Source organism: Thunnus albacares, chromosome 23 (genome assembly GCF_914725855.1).
Source record: "Thunnus albacares chromosome 23, fThuAlb1.1, whole genome shotgun sequence".
In the NCBI taxonomy this organism is placed as follows: domain Eukaryota; kingdom Metazoa; phylum Chordata; class Actinopteri; order Scombriformes; family Scombridae; genus Thunnus; species Thunnus albacares.
This window is the reverse complement of record NC_058128.1, coordinates 15533432-15548611: the sequence shown is the minus strand read 5'-3', so window position 1 is coordinate 15548611 and position 15180 is coordinate 15533432. Positions and strand designations below refer to the sequence as shown.

Below are 15180 nucleotides of genomic sequence, written 5' to 3'. Positions count from 1 at the left end.
TCACTGTAGAGAGAGGCATTGTGAATACTTTATTTTCAAAATAGCAGGGTCAGCAGCAATAGTCGTGATATTGTTTCTACAGTAATAAAGGCTTTAAATTAGTTGGATCGTGTGCTTCAGTGAGAGCCTTGTTTCAACGTACTGACTTTTGCTCTCTGGAAATATTAAAGTTTTGAAAATAACTGATTGAATTTGAAGCCTTTTGCAGCAGAATACTTAATTTTTGGAAGAACTTCTCAAATGTGTTTTACACAGCACTGGCCAGCAGATCAAGGTTGACTTTGAATTGTATGACTGAGTTCTGTGGTTCAGATCACAGCGGATAAAGCTGGAAAAAGCCAGATTTTCTCTCTTAATGAGCCCAGAGGAGAGTTTTTCATAAAACAAAAGGACAAGATAAGAGGGAGAATGTTTGTTCTTCAGGAAAAGCTTTTGGCCCGTCCTCTAATGCAGTTCTCATAGCCGGCTGCACGCCGGTTAAAATTAACTACAGACAAAAACGATTCAATCCATATTATCCGAAGGGAACAAATGGGCTGGAGTTGATGGTTTGATAGTGGGTAAATGTATTTCTTAATCTACACTGGGGTTTAAGGGTAACTGGGTAAATGTGGCCCACTACTCACAACAAGTCCCTTGAGAGATTATACCAATTGCCATTTCAGAAATGAATTCAGTGACCTATAGTAATGTGATATTCATTTGCACACTGTTTGCCGCCAGACAATTGTGTGTGTGAGTGTGTTTCATGTGTGTTATGTGTTTCTTCCTTTTGCCACAATAAACGTTGAAAATGATTAAAAACATTCAGTATGGACTCATGAGAGTCAAATCCTAATTCCAGGATGTGATTGATCAGAAGTCCAGATCTGCAGTCAACAGTGGCTCATAACTAGAGATATAAACAAATACATTATTTGAACAGATAATGTGCAGATACAAGTAGCATCTTAATTGTTGCTGTAATATTCATTAGTGTGCCATCTGGTTTTTTTTTTTTATTTTGAATCCTTCCACCTTGCTTGATAGTAAAGAGGATAATGAGGAGTTGAAGTTAGGGACCGTCTCAAAAGTGTATGTGAAATGGCCAAGATGGCTTTTTTACTTTTTTTTTTTTTTTTTAGTTTTCTCACTTTTTTCTCTTCACTTTAAACCGACTTCCTTTTTATATGGACCTCGTCTAATTTCATGCATAGCCTCCTTTAACAAAACTATGAGATACTGTGGTCAGTTTATTGTCAATAGCTTTCTAATTTTTTTCTTATCATGGACATCTCAGATGAACTTTACATTCATCTTCCTCCAATTATACACACAATCTCCAGTGATTAAAGAAAATTCACACAATATGGCCCAATACAATTCTAACATGTATTTTCTCTCCTTTAAAAACCTCCTGGTCTGTTCATTTCCACTCGCACTACAAACCATTACACAGCTTTTATTTGGACTCGGTTTAGACGCTTTTATTTTTAAAGGCAGGGCTCAAATACAAATCATGTTTTATTATTTGATTTGTTTAAATACATGGTCAACATGATATTTTTGCATCTTTAGTGAGCAGCTAAACATATACATATGGCAAATATAAATAGAAGTGGTAACAATTTGCACAGTACAGAAAATGAAGCATTCTAAACAAAACTTCTGGTAAAAGCCTGTATTGACAGATACAAATACTGATATTTTGGGGACATAAACAGATAGATTCAGATAGCAGCTTTGTGTTGCAACCCTACTCACAACATGAATAGGCAGCTCAGATTGATTGGTTACCTCCAATCACTAACTATATCTAATCAAGAGTGAGCAGAATTGAACTACATTAAGTTATTTCTTGCCTCCACATTGGGAGCGAAGCAGAATGCAACCTTACCAATCCATGTCTTTTTACACAAGATAACATTTATGAAGATAGATCATCAGAGGAACCCAACAACATGCCTTCTTTTACTAAGTAATTTTATTGTAGCCACTAATCAAATTAGGCTACAGTTTGCATAAGAGTAACCCCACAAACATGCACATACACAAAATGAAACACATGAGTCAAATTAAGTAAGCAGCTTGGGCTGTTGAACCCTTACTTAGTGCAACAGTCTTCTCTCATGTTATTGTTTTAGAAGACACAAAAACACTTGGACTGATTAGTTCTGGAAATAAATGATCTCTAATTAAGCTAAGTGCTTCAGAGGGAATATTTTAGAAGAAGAGGAGCCCTGAATGGCTAAACAAAAAAAAAAAACAGGAGCTAAAACACAGAAGTATATTCTGTTTCTTCTGATGGTGAGTGGCAAAGACACAAAGAGAGACGGAGAGAGGCTGGGTGGGTGATGTGGTCTGTGTAGTACTCAAATTAGCAGTACTGCCTCCTCTTGTAGTATAATTAATAAACCATGAACTGCTTCACTTAAAAACAATTTTTCAAAGTCTGGGATCAGTAAGAGGAAAATTGTTTGAAAATGTTGAAACTCCATCCAGCTCACATGTTTACTATGCCATCAGCTCTGTGGTAATTTCATAGCACAGAATGTCACAGAATAATAATATCAGGCATAAGAGACAGATGATGTCACGGTGGGGAAAAATGCTTTCTCTGGGCAGTGTTCATTTTTAATGGGATAGACTGGATGTCATTCATTCATTAGAAACAAACCTGGGATTGATATATCACAAGAGTGTTCAACATATATTCAGTTAATTGCAGCTTTACTTGTGACTGTGCGATAGGTGAAACACCCTCTGGTGCACTTGAAGTGATACAGTATACAGAGAAGATGTACTGCTTATGGCTATTGATGCAAATAATGAAATAACGTAACTAAACTGAATAATACATCCTTTTAGCCTCTTTTAGCTCATTTTGGTTTTACTTACTGCACAATTTCTGATAAACCCAACATACATACCTGCATAGCACCAAATGGCAGATAAAATTATCAAGAGTCTACAGCCATGCTAGCAGTTCTGTGAGGGTGCACTTGGGGACAATGGTGTTTTGACCTAAATGCTAAGGTCAGCATGCAAACATGCAGACAATAGCAATGTTAACATGCTGATGTTTAACATAGTTTAGTGTGTTAGCGTGATAAAATTTGATAATTAGCACTAAACACAAAGAGTTTTGTAGGTATTTGGTCATACACCAAAGTATTGGACAAAACAGTATTTTGTACCTGATAGTAAATTAAATATCCAACAAGCTAAACATCCAGATATTTTACTCAAGACTTAATGGAGTTCCAAACAGAGCTAAAACGACAGTGAATATTGGATTTACATTCTTCGGGTGGCCAAAAACATGACTCCAAGAATGCTAATGTTGCTCCATGTGTGGTGGCCTTGTGAGGGAACAAAATGGCTTTTTCATGGTAGAAATTCTTACATCTCATTACAGAAAAAAAAGCACAAGTGTCACTGACACCATTATTAATTGCTGTATTACATGTATTTTTGCCATTTACAGTATTCCTTGTATTGTGAATGCTGGCTCGCTCCTGTTGCTTCCTGTGACATTTAAATGGAACTCAGCACTCGTTAATGTCATTACTTGTACCTGTGCTTTTCCTGCTATGACAATTCAGAAGGTCTGCAGTGAAAAAGATCTATTGTTTGTGAAAATATTGGCCATTAAAATTAGAACATAGACATATGGTGGTGGTGGATTTGTATCTGTCAGCTAGTTTTGATGTTTTTCTGTCTCCTAATGGACAAGATTTATGTAGCTTTAATTTTCATATTAAGTTAATTTGGATTTGTGTAATAGTTCATCTTGCAGAAGACAATAACACTTAGTTTTTAACCGTTGAAAACAATCAAATAATTTGTTCATTGCTGTGATTGAAACAAAACAGCAACTTTGTGAGATACTGATTTAGGTTTTGTCATTGTACCATCATTTATTTTGGGCAAATAAGCAAACTACACTTCTGGCTTTTGATTAAAAGGTATGGGACACTTTTTGTAAGGTTGTCTTACTATGTGATTGAGACACATAGCAATTCCATTGATCTCAAACTTAAAGGACAGGTTCACAATTTTTCAAGTCTGTCTTAAAACAATAATCAAGTGACCATACCAACACTTTTTTGCTCACTGTAATCATTCCTCCTGTTCATACTGACCGTTAGAAGATCCCCTCCAAATGCATTTGTAATGTAAGTGATGGGGACAAAATCCACAGTCCTTGATTTGAGCAAAAATTCATTTAAAAGTTTATCTGAAGATAATGTGAGGCCTCAGCTGTCTGATTTAGTCAAATAAAGTGTAAAAATGGAAAATCTTCCACAGTTAGTCTTTTGTGTGTTCCTGTTCAGCTCCAGTGGAAGGATTATAACAAAAAGAGGGAATCTGGCACTAAAAAGACGGTGACCTTGAAAAATAGACTTGACATATTAGCTTCAATTAGCTGGCCAGTATGATCAGGCAGAATGATTAAAGCAAGACAAACATGTGTCAGTGTTCATTTGGACACCTGACTAAATTGTGAACCTATCCTTATCCTGTCTGTATCATCACTAATGTACATCACTGCAGTGGAGGGTCTCTTACTGTGGAATCTGTTTCATCTAACAAAGCTCATTATCTGTACTAACCTTTTACAACGTATCCAGTGATTCAACCACATGAGATCTCATACCAAAACAGCAACAGGCCTAAATTAAGAAGTGTTGCAATTTACACATTGTTAAACATGGGGCAGAGAGGTATGGTCTTTTTTAGAATTATTATTTATTAACTAGGCTACTTTATTGTGAAGATATCTTACCAAACAGCTTTTACTTTGAGTGCATTGACTGCTCCTCTCAAGGACAACTACTAGAAACTATTCTGATAGAAAAGGACACCTGGGAGTATAAAAGAATATTAATAAATCAAATACGTTTATGATAAAAATAATAAGACACAGTCAGGGTCTGCCATATCCTGGACATTGTAGGATTGCAGTTTCTTGCTCAAGGATACTGTACAATGCTTGCTGTCACAATCTTAAATCTCTGGCCTTTCAGTAGAAGTACTGACCCCCTAATTACTTCAGCATGGTGCAATAAACACCATACATCAACAAACCTTGCTTGATTATGCTCCAGCAACACTTATAGTGTAAGGATCAACTTTATTGTTAGACTAAAGTGTTTCAGTTTGGCGGCCTTCTTCTTGAATGCCGTAAGATGGTGATAACATGATCTCCAGTGTTTGGTCTGTGTGAAAAGCTTAAAATATCATTCAATCTTACACCGCGAGACACTTGACGAAGCACCTTTTGGACTCTTATTGGGTCATAAAAGAGTCCAAAACATGGTAACAATTGTATCCCACTGAATGCTGGAACTAACACTAAAAGCTTTTCTCCTGCTGGGCTCCTATAAGACATGGTGTAAATAGCTGTTTCAGCGAGCCTCGTCTTTGCCAGCTTGTGATTTCCAAGGAAGGTTCCATTACACATCAAAGCAAGTGAGGGTGGTTTATTTATCTTGTAAACACATGCGCATTACTAATTACACCGCATATCACCTTAAAAGAATTCCACCTCCATCAAAGTCACGACTGTTCGATAGAGAATGATTTTTCCTCTTTTCTTCTATTCTCTCGCCAGGACGGGATTAAAAGCTGGTTATCGTTCAATTCCTTTAATGTCGCCTCTCTCCCCACTGCTGTTTCAAGCTAATTAAATTTCTTCCGGGGCAATGCTGTATTGGCTGGTTGACAGGTAACATTATAAAGCGTGACCTTCCTCACGTTGTTATCCTCTTGACAGCTCAGAAATTCTACTGGTGGGTAGACAACTTTTCATGCAACAGATACACTTGTCAAGTCATGTCAAGTCGAACTTTAGCTGTAATTTCTTATTCAAATATTGTGCTACATAAAACTGACAAAAACCTACATTTTCTGTGTATAACCATAAAGTAAAAACACTAATATGGAGGATAAAATCCCATCAGCAATGAGGTACGTATTTCTAGACTGCTGAACACTGACAGAGACCTATGGTTGACTCATCCATTTGAGTAGGAGGAGAGAGGTGCTGCTACATCAGCTTATGCAAACCAGCCAGGTGTGTGTGTGTGTGTGTGTGTGTGTGTGTGTGTGTGTGTGTGTGTGTGTGTATTGGCCACAAATGATGAGTTTCCAGTGGCACATTAAAATTTCTTAATATGCCAGTGTAATTAATATGATAAATTTTAAATACTGCTTTAATATTGAGGAAAACATTTTAGGTAATTGTTATCCAAAAAGAGCACTTTAGCATGAAACCTTTCATGCACTGTATCCACACACATTTCCTCAATATTATCTACATCTTTGCCTGTGGGTCTGTATTGAAATCTTTCCCCAGCAAATCTGTGAGTGTGTTCTGTTACTGTATGCATGCCTGTGTGTGTGTGTGTGTGAGTACAATGTGTGAGGATAAGTGAGCACTATGTTCAATTGTCCGTTCACTGAGCTCAGCAGGGTGTGAGGGCCCTCTGGCCAGACAGCCCAACACTCTGACTGATTGTCAGGCTTCATTTCAGATCTTCAAATAATGTCTTCTTATGCCACTGTGGCCACAATGGACCAACATTTTAAAAATCACATTTTTATTATTTGTATATGCAATTGAGTTTTTTTTATTAATTAATATAATTTTTATATTACATTTGAGTGTTAGCTTATTATAAACACAGAACACAGAACATAATTCCTCCATAATGTATAAAAGCCTCTGAATATATTATATGATATTTCAGTGCAACTGGACTAGCATTATGCAGTTGTAAAATCAGAAACTAACAAAAGTACACAACTGTGTCCTTCTTAAATATAATGTAGCTCATTTTTAGAGATGTATGTCATTTTCTCCACTTTAACAATGATGGACAGCAATGATTGCAGCTACAGGAAGTAGACAAAATAATGAAAGCACTTAAATGTCAAACAACTCTATCACTAGACAAAAACTGGGACATTGGATGAGTATGCTAAACCCTGGAATACGTTTAGTGACCGTTTGTTTTTTTTACGTCCAGTGCCAAAATTTTTTCTCTATGCATGGCAACTAGAATATGGTTAAGGTAAAGGGCAATTTGTGGTTGCGGCAACTAAACCATGGATAAGGTACAATTAAGGCTAGGCAACTAAAACACTTCATTAACGATAAGAAAGATTGTGGTCACGATTAATATAAAGGCATATGTTAATTTCAAGTCAAAACTACAGCCCAACCTCCATACCCTTACTTTCTGCCTCACTATGTCCTCAACTGGCACTGAATGTTGGCATTGGACGTAAATCGTCAGGTGCAGAATAAACAAGTATGGACATAATTCCAAAGAATACTGAGCTGTTGTAAAAGACCACAATCAATGAAACCATTTAAACACAATTACAAATGACAGTTAGCAGCATTAAAAGGTACAGTCTCTGATAATCAGCACTTTGACGTGGCAAATTTTTAAGCAAAAAAAATCACTAATAGCTCTTTAAAGAGGCCAAACATCTTCCACCAATTGCAGGTACAAAATGTCGAAATAATGCCAACTAACGCAAGTGAAGTCCTCTAGGATTAAAGCATGTCTGGAAACAGCAATAGCATTTAGTTTGGAGTAAATACAAGAAGAACCGGTTAGCGGCATGAACCATGAACACCCAGTCTCACATCAAAATCTATGTTTTTTATTGAAAGAACATCTTCAAACAGTTGAATAAAACACCACAAATAACATAACAGATCAGTAAACAACACAACACAAAGACAGTGATTCAAACAACATGCAATAGCAGCATCCATATCAACCACCATAGCAACAATAGAATACCTGAAAGAATCTCTGTAAGAACTAAACATCATATATCATATTCACTGAATGAAGATTATGAAAATAAAATGCACATTTCTCGCTAGAAATGTTATCAAAATGCATTTTAAAATATTGCATTTTCCATTGAGAATAAAAGGAGTGGCAACCTTTTTCTTTTTTGTTTAACCAGACAGATTCTTGACAGTCATGTGACGTGGACGCAAAGTAATGACACACAGACACAAAGTCAGATTTTTCCAAGTCAAATATGGCATAGTTTACAGTTTGAAACACAATTATGAAATATGGCAGCAAAGTTGAAAAGCTGTCAGAACTGAATTATTCATGTTGAATTTTGGAAGAGAGTTCAAGTTAAGCTTTGAGGGTATAGGTGTCCATGGAGTGGAACCACAGGCCAAAAAGAAAGGGAATCTGTAAGTGCTGCCCTCAATAAGGAGCTAATGCTCAAGGTTTTGAACTCAGATAAACTGGAACAGGCTCCACTTCAGCATTCACATGATTTTTAAGCATCTCATACCTGATAACTCAGTGTGACTGCAGGTTGGAGAAATATAAGAAGACTATGAAACATGCACAATGGGTGCAAAGACCTGATGGAAAAATATTATAAAGAGGGCTGACAAACACTCTACAGATAACTTTGCCAGGACTGTTTTCCCACTAACCATTTGTGCCTGTGAACACATTAGAGACAGAGTGTGCCAAGAGCTTTTCAGCTAACCTCTCCAGGCTGGCAGAGAAAAATGTTGCTGGAAGTATGAAATTGTCTTCATGCTAAATTGCACATGGTTTCTCAAACCTCACAGCCCATACTGCTTTTGAGAACAATGTTCTTAGGGCTTAGCCAGGCATATTTTTAATCTTTTCTCAGCCTTTATGAGTTCATATTTGAAGATTTTAGGTCCATAATGAGATTAAGACAAGATGATATAATGATCAACAGACCAAAAAATCATGATATTTCCAAAGAATATGCAGCAACTCAAATAACAGCTTTTACCTACACTCACCTCATTTCAGTAGTTCATTTAAATAGGATTTTTTTTGCACAGTTCAGTGTATACGAGTGGGGTTCAAGGAGCTTGTGTCCTATATCAGCCAATAAAGCACTCAACCGATTTATTGGATCATTCTCCGTGACCTCTGGTGGCAAGATACAAAACATAGAATAACTGACCTTGACACTGGCCTTTTTGAGCCACTGATTTTTAGATTTACACATAACATTTCTGTGCTACATACCAATGGTGTTATGTTGGTGTTGGTGTTATCACTTTGTTTCTCAAGTCACAAATCTCAAGTTACGCTAATTTTGAGCAATCGAATCAAATCCATGACAAAATGATACCCCATCCACATACATGTGTCATATTACAGAAGCTAAAGATGTCTCTTACTGGGATATTATGACATACTACCACACTGCAATATGCATGAGACATACTTACAGCTGCTGTTAAAATGAAACAGCATTGTGCTACATGTGGTAGACTAAACTATGAATAATCTTCCTTGTAGAGTGAGAATTATGAGTGGAAACACTTAATAAATCATATTTGTCATATCCCTGCTTTCTTGAGTCATAATATGACTACTTGGCTAGATATCAGCATGGGTGGGAGGAACATATTGTAAAGCTGTGTACTCACAGCTTACCCACACTGGAATGTTCTGCATTTAAAAGGAGGAGTGGGCTGAGCCAGTATTTTTGTTGTTGTTTTTGATCATGCCCGCTGTGATGCCTGGTACCCCCAACAGACTTGGCTTTCACTTGTAGTTGTCGGCAAACTTCTCAACTTGGCATGATGTTTGTTGATTAATCAGATAGGTAACACTGGCTTGAAAACCAATGCTCAAAGCAGTTCTCAGCACAGGAGTGCGCCTCAGTGCTCGCCGCGGTCTGTCCTCTGAGAGTTGCATGAAGAAGCAATAACAGCTAGGTAAACAACGTTTGGAATCATAAAAAAAGAGGTGAGAGATACAGTGTTTGTGTGTGTGTGCATGCTTGAGTGCGTGTGTGACAGAGAGATATGGCTTATACTACATCACTCTAACTTTCAAGATTTACAGTAGCTTCTGTGTATGCTGTTCCTATGAAATCAGAGCCTGAATGAGATTTTCAATACCATTATCAGCCTCTCAGCACACATTCTGGGCAAACACATGTAGCAATATAAGATTTACTGTAGTGATACAGTACAGAGCTTGTCTATCTTTTATTTGACCATCATATTCAAAGGTACTTCAGCTGACCTCTCACATAAAAAACTCACACACCACCACCCTGTTTTGCACATAATACTATGCACTAAAACCCAAAGAAAATCATCACCTTAGGGGTCTTACTATTTATACTTGACTCTCTAACCCTTCTCTAACCCCCCCTATCATTCCTGCAATTCATAGCTCCCATGTTTTACCCACTGCTGTGCTCCCTCTCCCTCTTTTTCTCGCCCCCTATCAGCATGATGGAAACATATTTCTGGCAGTGAGCTCCTGAAACACAATTCCTCCCCTGTCGATATCCTGCAGCCTCCCTCACACCTCGATCCATCTGTCACTCTCCTTCTCCCCGTCTCTCTCTCCCTGCCTGCATCTTTTACCCATCTCCCTGTGTTCCCTCTAGTGTCCTGTCCAACACCCGTTCTCCTAGCTGACAGATCAGTGGCCAAGACTCCCTGCATCGTGCGGTGTGTCCTCCAACCCTCCCCTTGACGCCACCTTACCCGCTCTCCCATCCCACCGCCTCTAGGTCCATCTTCATTCTGGGCAATTTCCTTCGCTCTCTGCGGGGAGGGTCTGTAATGCCGTTTATAGTGTAAATCGCTCTCAACTCACACCCCCACCCCCTCTCCTCCTTATCCATGTCACTGCAACACTGCCCATCCCTCCTTCCTGCACTCATCTTCTCTCCGTTTTTCACACGATCGTTCTGTCAGGTGGGGACAGTGCCTTGAAATCGCTAATAAGAATGTTGTTTTCATTAGGTGTTAACATGGAAGTCTAAACACAGACACTCACATGTGCTTTACACTCTTGGGCGACACCACACAACACGCACTCGAGAGCTATTGACTGGTGACAATGGCAATAATCACCTACACTAATCCATTTAGAGCCTTTGTCATTGGTGCTAGCATGGAAGGGGGATTGAGTGGGATTGCGCTGGCTCTCCTCAATGTGATAAAACGGAGCAGGAGAGATGTGTCAAAGTCAGCCTCAAAAACCTTGTTAAACAAAGTTAATCTGGCTACGGATTGATCTGAAAGCAAGGCAACACAAACCAGAAGTAAACACAAACGCTTGTGTGACCTGCCCTTCTACTGCTGAACCAGCGTGATATCATGTCTGACCTTCAAGAGTCAAAGAAAAAAAATGTAAGGATGGTGTAGTCTGATACCAAAACATGCAAATACAATGCTTTGTGTCCTCCACTCGTGATTGGTTTGGGCATACATTTTTCTCCACATACTTATTTACATGCTTGTTACTGGAATCAGCAGGGACCTTGATACTGCATTAATTCTTATTGCGGAAAAAAAAATTGAGTCTGAAGTCATTATAATGAAGCAAGACTGAGGGTCTACAGCTACGCTATGGCAGCTCTTGGGCACAGCAGCGCTTTGAGCTAAATGCTAATATCAGCATCAAACCATACTCACAACAACAATGCCAACAGATATACAATTTCCAGTGTTCGCTGCCTTGGTTTAGCATGTTAACATCTGCTACATCTGGGGCTGCTGGAAATGTAGATATTTAGATATTTCACTTGATGTGTGAAAATCTGGTGGAGCTAGGGGAAAAGTCAGTCAGCTTCATCCCGTGGAGAACATGAATGTCTGCATGAAGTTTCATGCCAATCCAGCCAACAGTTTTTGAGATGTTTTAGTCAGAATCAAAGTGATGGCCAATTGATCAACCATCAGACCAAAATTTCCATTCCTCGCAGCTTGGCTAAAAATAAATAAAACATGAATAAAAATCTTGTTTCTTAAAACATTTGTGACTGAATCACATTTCCCCAATCTTTCATGTATGTGCATTTATTGCATGATCTTGTACATGTAGTATACAACACAATGATACTAGGCTTTACTAAGAGTATCATAATATTGGATATTGGTCTTTACAATTTAACGATTAATCCCTCACTCTTCCCGCTGCCCTGTCTCTTCTCAATGCTGCCTCTGTAAGCTTGATCAATAGACTGCCACCAGCTTTGTATCCATCAACAAATAACTATGCAAATAAAAATCAATGGTCCAACAACAGAAAATCACTGGCTCACCAATTAAAGCCTACCATAGCCCACAAGCACTTTAGGAAAGTTGCCATGGATTGACATAAAAGAGATCACAAGTCTCACAGTGTTGGCAAATGATAGCTTTTGTCCTACTGTGAAGCATATAGGACCTTTGTTCTTGTGTCTGAAAAACCCTTATCACAACCATGAAGATTTCAAGAATTAGAATAGCATGCTTGAGGAATAGAGCATAAAAACATGCATGATTGTCCTTACTGCAGGTAAAATGTGAGACAGTCAGGCTGTTCTTCACGGCTTTTAGGAAGCCCTTATCTGTCAGCATGATCATTATCCTCATAATCCAAACACAGTCATCGACCTTCTTATTCAATTGGTTTACTGTTTGAACAAATTATACAGCTCATACCCTTTCGAGAGGTTTCGAGCCATTGGGAAACCCTCAAATAATCATGCCGTTACAGTTGTGCAGATAAGCAGTGGACAGCACACACACACATACACACACATATATGCATTCGCGAGCACCTCTTTGATTCAACCTGTTACCATAGAAACCACGTGAAAAATGGCCACCAAGGCCTGTTATTTACAAAGCCTTGTGAAAGGTATGATGACTGTAAGACTAATAGCTGTTCAGATCTGCAGAATCCCATAGACCAAATACAGCTCTCAAATCTGAAGAGTGGAACTTTTACATATGAATGAACGTCTGTTACATTCAAGCCCTTGCCAAACGAGTTCACACAATGCTGATTAAACCTATCACCGCCAAGTAAATCTCTCTGTATTTCACAGTATACAGAGTTTTAAAATCTGGTGTCAGGTTTGACATTCCTGCGCTGGCCTGATGAATGCATACTACACTAGACACTTCCAGTTAGCACCCTGCTAACTTGAATGGGGATAAAATAATTTATCTTCTAACTTTCCAAATGTTATTGGACCGAATGGATTAAATTCTGATAGTGAAACGAGTTATTTCGTGGGGGTTGTGTGACGCTCAAAACAATTTATCCACTGTTATCCACTACAGGCGCAACAATAATGACAAAGTAGGCTACAGCAGAGCCTATGATGTAAGCATGTGTCAACAGTGTTTTTGTAATTACTCTCATTGCCAGAAGGGGGAGACAAATGTCCTGCTCTCCAGCTTTAACTGTGTGCTATGAATGTAAAATATAAGCTCATACTGAAGCTGTACATATTTCAAGAACAAAGAGAATATCTTTTGTTGAGCAATTTTAAAAAGCATTTATATCTAAGGCAATAATTTTGGTGACAAATGGCAATATCAGCAAAATTAGGTGAATGGAGCTCTGAACAGAAGAGGGAGACAATTTACACTCAGCAATTTTATCACATTTCTTTTGATGCTTTTTTTTTTTTTACCACTGAAAACCCACTAAAGACGTGAAGCTTTGCAAGGTGTTTTCCCATATTTCACTGAACTCTCTCTTCTAGAGTATTGTGACATGCTCTTAGCTGTAGACTACAGAAACACAAATGCAAAAACAGCAATGAAAATAGACTAAAATAGCAGTGCTTCCCGTCATCCTGTGTGCCCAGCAGGCTGGGGATATGAGATGGGTCTCAGAGATGGGCCAGCAGCAGGGTCTCCACCTCCCTCTTACATTAATCACTGTAAAGATCATCTCAGATAGAAGACAGCAGGTCGAGGCTGGGGAATGGGGGGGCTGAAGGTGAGGGCTACAAGGCCAAGATGATGGAAGTTGGAGGGATGATGCTAAGAGGAGAGATAGAAGGAGGAGGGGGTGGGTTCTTGTCATTGAAATACCTGGTGAGGAGATAGGTAATGAGGATTGGGGGCAATACGGTTTAGAGGGCTGGGGCTCATGTTCAAGTCCTAAGGGTCCTTGGCCTATTTTTAATGAAAGAAGGGAGCAGGTCAGGACTGGACAGAAGAAAGAGGTAATTAAGTTTATTTATTTTCTTCCTTATGTCCCCTTTCCACTTTCATTAACATTTTTCCTGTGACCTACACACTGGATTACACTGGATACAATATAAAATATATCTAGAACTCAGCACGTTGTTCTGGAAGTGGTTCTGGAAATTAAGTATTTTAATCACAAAGGAACCAGAGAGCAAATGTATCTGCCACTTAGAAAGAAAAAGTAATCATTCAAAAGCAAGAAAAAACCAGTTTAGCACTCGTTAAGAGGTTTGCTCTGAGTGAGATGTGCCATAGGTCATGAATAAATGTGACCTTTACAGTGTGTAAACTAAGTGTCATGAAATATAGCAATACATCAACAAATTCAGGTAAGAAGAATTCAGCTAGCAAGAAAACATGGATGTAAACAATAGGTTCAACAAAGGTTACAAAAACTCCACAGGATACCTTTAAAGGGCATATATCATGCTTTTTGTGAGTTTCTGTTATTTTTTGCTATTATGATGTCAGGTATCCATGTTAAACATGGTCCAAAACATGCTCATGAACAGTGGTTCGTTTGTAGCCTTTGTTGTTAAGGTTGTTCCATGGGTTGTTCACATTGTCCACTCACATGTTTTGGATTCAGGCTGGAAGTTTTAATTTCAAGTAAAGATCAAGAAAAACAAGTGAAATTTTACTTCTATCGTTTGTTCACGTAGCCTTGGGAGTTTATGTGAATTGGCTGACAGAGTGAGCTTGTTGGGAGGAGGGCCTTAAAGAGCCAGGAGTTAAAACAGCTTGTTTCAGACAGAGGCTGAACTGAGAGGCTGCACACCCAGTATGAGAGAAATAAGGAGTATTTTGGACTGTAAATTATGCAAAGACATTACAGTAGAGCCCCAGAATAAAATATAGACCAGGAAAAGTCCCCTTTAATTCAGTTGTAAACTAAGTGATTAAGGATTTAAGTTTTATATCTGATTTGAAGATTCAAGTGTTTCTGTGTCATACAATGGCCATTCAATGGCCATTTGAATGAGGGGAGCATGACAAGGGGAGATACAACAGGGACAAATATGATGAGCAATGGCATGGTCAACAGGTGGATAATTGCCACCAGAAGTTACATATCTGCAGTTTATTTTATGCCTTTCAAAAAGGATGCCTTTAGAAAATAAGTTTTCATTTCCAATTATTTAATTCTGACCACT

General features: G+C 38.4%; 1 long non-coding RNA gene across 10 annotated transcripts in view; it reads right to left on the bottom strand.

The window, feature by feature from the left end:
• Positions 1-15180, bottom strand: part of LOC122974879 — a 218118-nt gene that overhangs the window by 145147 nt on the left and 57791 nt on the right. Inside the window, exon 4 of one of the 10 annotated variants that reach the window (XR_006400485.1) lies at positions 13793-13816. The exons of the other annotated variants lie outside the window; for them this stretch is intronic. This is a non-coding gene — a long non-coding RNA (uncharacterized LOC122974879). Of the gene's footprint in view, positions 1-13792; positions 13817-15180 lie in introns of those variants that run through there. 10 annotated transcript variants of the gene reach the window in all.